Genomic DNA, 6,937 nt, shown 5'->3' with positions numbered 1-6,937 from the left:
ACCTAGACCTCCTGCGCTGCAACTTGAGACAATTGGTCCTTGTTTTGTCATTTGTCACCACTGAGAACAGCCTCTTTCCATCCTCTTTGGAACCCTCCTTCAGGGAGTTGAAGGCTGCTATCAAATCCTCCCTCACTCTTTTGTAGACTAAGTAAGCCCAAATCCCTCAGTTTCTCCTCGTACGTCATGTACTCTAGCCACCTAATCATCTTTGTCACACTTCCTGGACCCTCCTCCCATGCATCCACATCTTTTCTGTAATGGGGCACCCAGAACTGGACACAGTGCTCCATATGCAGCCTCATCATTGGCAAATAAAGAGGAACAAACAGTTCCCTAGATCTGCTAGCAGTGCTCCTACTAATGCACCTCAGTATGCCACTAGCCTTCTTCGCTACAAGGGTACACTGTTGGATCCTATCCAGCTTCTCATCACCTGTCATCCCCGAGTCCTTCTCTGCAGAACTGCTGCTTAGTCAGTCAATTCCCAGCCTGTAGCAGTGCTTGGGATTCCTCCGTCTTCAGTGCAGGACTCTGTACTTGTCCTTGTTGAACCTTATCAGATTTCTTTTGTCCCAGTCCTCCAATTTGTCTAGGTGTCCCTGGCCCCTATCCTTACCCTATCAACCTCTCCCCCTTGTTTAGTGTTATCCACAAATTTTCTGAGGGTGCAATCCATCCCCTCAGCCAAGTCCATTAACAAAGATGTTGAACAAAATGCGCTCCAGAACCAACCCTTGGTGTGTTCCAATTGATACTGGGTGCCAACCAGACATAGAATCATTGATGACTACCTGTTGAGCTGGGTGATCTAGTCAGCTTTCTGTCCACCTTACAGTCCATTTATCCAATCCATACTTCTTTAACTTGACGACAAGAATACTGTGGGAGACCATATGAAAAGGTTTGCTAAAGTCAAGTTATATTACGTGCACCACCTTCCCCATCTCCACAGAGCCACTCAACTTATAATAGTAGGTGAATAGATTGGTCAGCCGTGACTTGCCCTTGGTGAACCCATGTTGAGTATTCCTGATCACTTTTTTCCTAGGAACTGATGTGAGGCTGACTGGTCTGTAGTTCCCCAGATTCTCCTTCTTCCATTTTTTAAAGATAGGCGCTACATTTGCCTTTTTTCCAGTCATCCAGGACCTCTCCTGATTACTATGAGTTTTCAAAGATAATGATCAGTAGTTCTGCAATCAGATCATCCAACTCTCTCAGCATCTTTGGATGCAAAAGATCTGGCCCAATGGATTTGTGCATGCCCAGCTTTTCTAAATGGTTCTTAACCTGTTCTTTTCCCCTGAGGATAGTACACCTCCTAACCAATGACCAGTTCCCAAGGAGCAACTTTGCCCCAATTGTGACTTAGAGAGACCTAGAAACAAAGACAGTTCTTTTCTACAGCTCACCAAATGGCATTAAGTAATAAAATGAACATCCAGCATTTATTCAAAGACAATATGTGGCTTACAGGCTAAGAAAAAGAACTTTTAAGATTACATGGAACACAGTCAGCTGATGACTTCTGCCATAACAATATTTTACCAAATATCTGTCCTACTGGTCTGTGTACTCCATGCTTATTTGTCTCCCTGACAACAAGTACAGTTTATCTTGATAGAAAGCACTTTTCTTGGCCACATTCCTTGAGTCCCATCACAAGATCTGCATAGCTCCCTTTCAATTAAAGATATACTTGTAATTTAGTGCTAGGAGACTAGCAAGGTCACTTCAGATTCTCCCATCCACTTTCTGTCCATGAGTTCTTTTTTCTTCTACAAGCTATGAGTCAGTAGAAGTTACATATATCTAACTGGAGTATCAGACCCTTATCATTGGACCTTATGTGCATTTGTTAGTTTGTTGGGAAAATTTGATAGAATTTGTTTCATAAACTTTGAAGTATCTTTGTGTTTTGATTTCAGATATCAAATGTTATAGCTTTTTACATGGTTGCTTGATTTCTAGCTTCTGTTTTTTGTCTCTCTAGGTCAGAGTAGTTAGTAAGACTATGGTTATGTTGCAGTTTTAAGTGGACATAAGATAGGTTGCTTATGGGCATGATTTAGCCATCCCACCAAGGAACAGAATGTATGCCAGTTCATGCATTTGTGTAGACAGTGTTTTGTCAGTGGGAGCACTTCTCCCACCAACACAGCTACTATTGCTCACAGGGGCATGGTATCAACTAATGGGAGAACTCTATTCCATCTGCTTAGAGCGTCTGCGTTAGTGAGCTTACAGCACTGCAGCTGCAAGCTCCCTAGTGAAGCCATATTCTAAGCAAAATGCTCAGACTGAATTTCTTTTTACAGTAGAGAGTAATGATGCTTGTAAAGATCAGGCTGCATAGTTTCATAAAATGGAATTAATGATGATGAAAGCAAAGTTTTTGAAATATCTTTATTGTTTTTGTTGTCTTCTCTATTGTGAGCAACCTGGATGATGTATTGTCTGCATAACCAGGTAATAAAAGAGGATTGGAGTTCTTCAATACTTGTTACTGAAAAACAGATTTTTCCCTTTGAGCCAAAAATAATCAGCATTAGAACACAGTCTTTACCAGAAGGAATCTCACCATAAAAGGGAAGTCTTGACTAGGAAGTTGCTTTCTGAACAAAGAAAAAAAATTGTGGCCCAGATATTTTAGCAGTATCTTAAAGGCAATTTGCCAAATTGATGTAAAAAAGAACGCAACAGAATTAAAATGTTCTCTTCATTTATATTCCTATGGCTTATGGGAGTGAGCGTTAGAACACATTATATAAGAGATAAAACCAAACATAAATATATTTTTAATACTCTAATGGATGCATTTACACAATGGGAATACAGAAATCCCTAGAGTAAAAGGTGGGAAAGTGAAATGCAGACATTAAGGGAAGAACTGATTCGAAACCAGACAAAGACAAGAAGGGAAATTTTATAGTGTACTGATTTTTCCTCAGAGTAATAAGAGAGATAAAGGCAATAGTGACCTGAAAGGAGGAGAGAAGCATGTGACTGTTCAGAATGGCACCTCAGTTCTGATTTGCAAACTCCATCCAATTCTAGTCTTACAATATAGTCTAGTTTAGAACTAGAATACACAAACACTATGACATTTAGTCCAAGGGTAATTGCAGTAATATATTTACATAGGCAGTAGATTACTTATACAGTGTAGTCACTAACAGATGCAAACATTATATCACCGAGGCTGTGTCTACACTACAAAAATAGCTTTGAAGTTGCTTATTTTGAAGTATAATTTCGAAGTCAGCAACTTTGAAGTTGAGCGTCTATACACACCCTACTTCGAAGTTTTCCAAGAGTTAAACTTCAATGTAGGGTGCTACTCCATTTCTGGGGATGGAGTAAGGACTTCGAAGTTGGGGAAGTAAGGGAAAATGTGTGTAGACTTTTTGATGGCTACTTCAAAGTAACGCCTGACTTCGAAGTTAACTTTGAAATTAGTTCCTAGCGTTGACACAGCCTGAGTGTAATAAATATAGAAGAATGCACTGTTCTGAGCAGTTAATATTTAGAAAATACTATCTGAAAAAAAAACCACTCCTCCGTCTCTTCCTACCTTTTATTACCTTCTTTCTGTTTTCCAATTTTGCTGAGTCCCTAGTGTTTGAAATTTGACTTCTAATTTCCAAGAGGTTAATGAAAACTGGTACAAGGCCACGCATATGATCTCTGAAACCTTGAAAAGAGTGTGGTGAGATTAGTCAGAATATGAAAGCTGATGATTATCTGACCAAGATACGGAGGAGGGGGGTCTCTTCTACAGAACTCACAATGTTCCAACTGTATTTGGAAGCAAGATAATTGAGCAGAGGGTTTAGTTTTTTCCGGCATGCCTGACAATGAAGCTGAAGATGCAGTACAAGCACTGTTGTTTCCTAAGCTCAGGTGACCCTGTAGAGCTTAGAGTAATACCATTAGGATTCAAATCAGAAAGGACTGTTGCAAGTCTACAACATTGTCACATGACTTTCTCTACGCCACCACCTAGGATGTTAGGTCTGGTTTTTACGTATAAAAGCCTGAATGGAGTTTAGAGGAAAACTGTTATCTAGCCTAAGTATATATGTCAAATCCATGCATTGCTGTGCTTTTGGTTTTTTATGCAACAACAGTATGAGAGATCCCAGGGGCATAGTTCTGGGCCAAATAATGATGTTTAACAGATTAACAGACAAGGCCTAGCTATATACATACTGCTGCTCTAACTGTAGCTTCTAAAATAGAACAGAGTCAGTACTACCCAGCTCATCAACTTGTTAAAGAAATACTACCTTAATCCCATATACTGCAAGGATTAAATTAGAAAAGCAAAAATTCCAATACAAACTTGCTCTCAGCCATTTTAGTTTACTTCCTCCCTCAAATCCTTCCTTAAGACATACTTCTGCTGCAATGGTGAATGAATGGTTTGCTGACCTCATGAATGGGAAATGCATGGAATTTTATAGAGTAAGACGTATGCAGGGATTACATTTGAGAAGTCACCACTGAAGGCAAAAATCAACCTGTTACTTAGACATGGTGTTTTTTTCTGCTACAGGAATGTCGCAGAATGTATCATCATCACCAATTTTTACCTCAGTGAATGGTTGTATAATGGTTAAAGTCTTATGATGGAGTCATACAAATTGCTTTCCTTTTTCTCAGGGGTGGGAGAAGTGGTACTACCACTTCCAGACAGCCCATCTCCTGGATAACATGTACACTAGTTCTGCTTAGAGTTAATATTCTGTAAAAGGCTGCAAAAGACAGCGAGGATCCAAATCTTCATGTTTTCATGTATGGGGGAATCCATGTCTCAAAGAGGTTACAAAAGGGGATTGTGCTCTAGTGGCAATGAAGTTGTGGTTGATAGTAGCTGTTTTCTTGCCACTGCTTGTGGCAATGGGAGAAGTGTGAGAGAGGAGAGGAAGGGGCGTGGCTAGAAGAGCCATGACTATGCAGATCTAATAGCTAGCCTCCTTGCCTTTGGAGCAGTGGTGGGCAACCTGCAGGCTGAGGGCCACATGCAGCCAACTGGGGTTCTATGAGTGGCTCATGAGACATTTTCTTTACTGTTGCCCTGAGTCTGTTGTCTTCCCTCTGCATAGTTTTTGCCCTGTTTGTATTTCTGTAGTGACAAGAACTTAAAGCAAGGGCACGGGAAGTGAGGAGCGTGCTGATCGCGCACCACATTGACTATGAGAACCGTATGCTCCGTCTGCATTCAGAGTGCTGCTGTGATTCAGTCGGCGGAGCTTTTGGATTCTAGGTACACAAGAGCAATTAGCAAAACTAAGATATCATGTAAGGCTGTCTTGGTTACAACAATCTTGTGGCCCACTGAGAGAGAGTAGGTCCACTCATGCAGCTCACCTCCTAGCCTAAATTGCCCATCACTGCTTTGCAGAGCAGTAGTGGTGGATACTACTTTAATTCTGATGCTATAGTAGAGGCCAAGGACTGGTTCTCCAGGTAATTTGAGACCTCAGGAGAGTAATCTGTTCCCACCTGGACTTCACAGAGCCTTATTTTGTAGAACCTGTAGTCTCGGGCTTTTCACAGAAGTCAGGACTTGGTTCTATAGAGTTTGTTACTGAGTTTTAAAGAATATAGGTCAAACTATGGTCCCATGAGCTATATGTCCTTTACGTTTGGTTTCCTCTGGGGTGATGCTTTATGTTATTCTTTACTATCTGTAACAAAAGGGAACATAACTGATAGGTTTTAATATTCCATGCCAAAAAGCATCAGTGTTTCTTTTCTTTTTTTTCCATCAATATGCACATAGAGGTCTACTTAATTACTTAAGTCCTACAGGTCTGGAGGAGCTTTCTTCATCAGCATTAAGTGCAAAATCCAATTTAGGCTGACATAATGCATTAATGTGCTCTCAACATGCATCAGTGGGGAGGATTTTTCCATTTTACAATATGTGTCTTGCCAGAAGCTTCTGGAAGATGCATTTACCTAATGAAATTGCTTTGCTGTCTGGCTTGAGTTGTCTGCTGTCAGACAGAATGGTGATAATAAGGTATTTTACAGCTTTTATTTATTATAAATATATTTAATTTGTATTATAGGACCTTTGTCAAGCATGAGGGAGAGGAAAGCAAAAAGAAATCTATCACAAAAGTCCAATTAAAGAAAATTAACTCAGAAATGGTTTGATTTTTTTGGACTGTCTATTGATATCCATCCACACCAAGGTTCAGAAATTCCAGAAGGGAGATAGATATTACAAAGGCAGATAATTAAATTTGATAAGAAACAAAAACAGAAGAAAGTTCTCAAAATTACACAGTCTGACCTTGCTGAAGTTGCTGTAGACTTCACTGAGGTTGTAACTGAGAGCGTAATTTGGCCCGATGTACAGGGACATACACTCAAAATCTGAACAAGAGATCCTGCTGTATTCAGGATATGCAAAACTAAATCCTCATACCTTTACTGAAGGCAACTTTACACCTCATGCTGACATCTTTTCCTCTGTCCCTACTAATTTGTATCCAAATACTCTATTCCTGTAATTTAGGGCCCTCTCTTGCTTCCATTGAATTCAATGGCATAGCTCCCAGTGACTTCAGTTGAAGCAGGAGCAAGCTCAATGGAAGATGGTGTATAACTGTACAGTTACCATTTTATCCTCCCTGAAAATGGAACATTGAATTTAAATACAAAAAAGTGAGTGAAACATAGGACTAGGAGGGAATTAATCAACAATAATGATAAATTAAGTAATTCTTTAGTATTTGTAGAACAGAGTGATCAGGGTGACTGTGAAATGCTCAGGGAGATTAGAGAAGCTATAAAAATAAAACTTAATTGATACTGGGGGATTTCAACTATGCCTGCATTGATTGGGTACATGACACATCAAGGTGAGAGGCAGAGACAAAGCTTGACATTTGAAATGACTGCTTCTTGGAGCAGCTGG

Source organism: Carettochelys insculpta, chromosome 7 (assembly GCF_033958435.1).
Source record: "Carettochelys insculpta isolate YL-2023 chromosome 7, ASM3395843v1, whole genome shotgun sequence".
In the NCBI taxonomy this organism is placed as follows: Eukaryota; Metazoa; Chordata; order Testudines; family Carettochelyidae; genus Carettochelys; species Carettochelys insculpta.
This window is presented reverse-complemented; position numbering follows the sequence as displayed.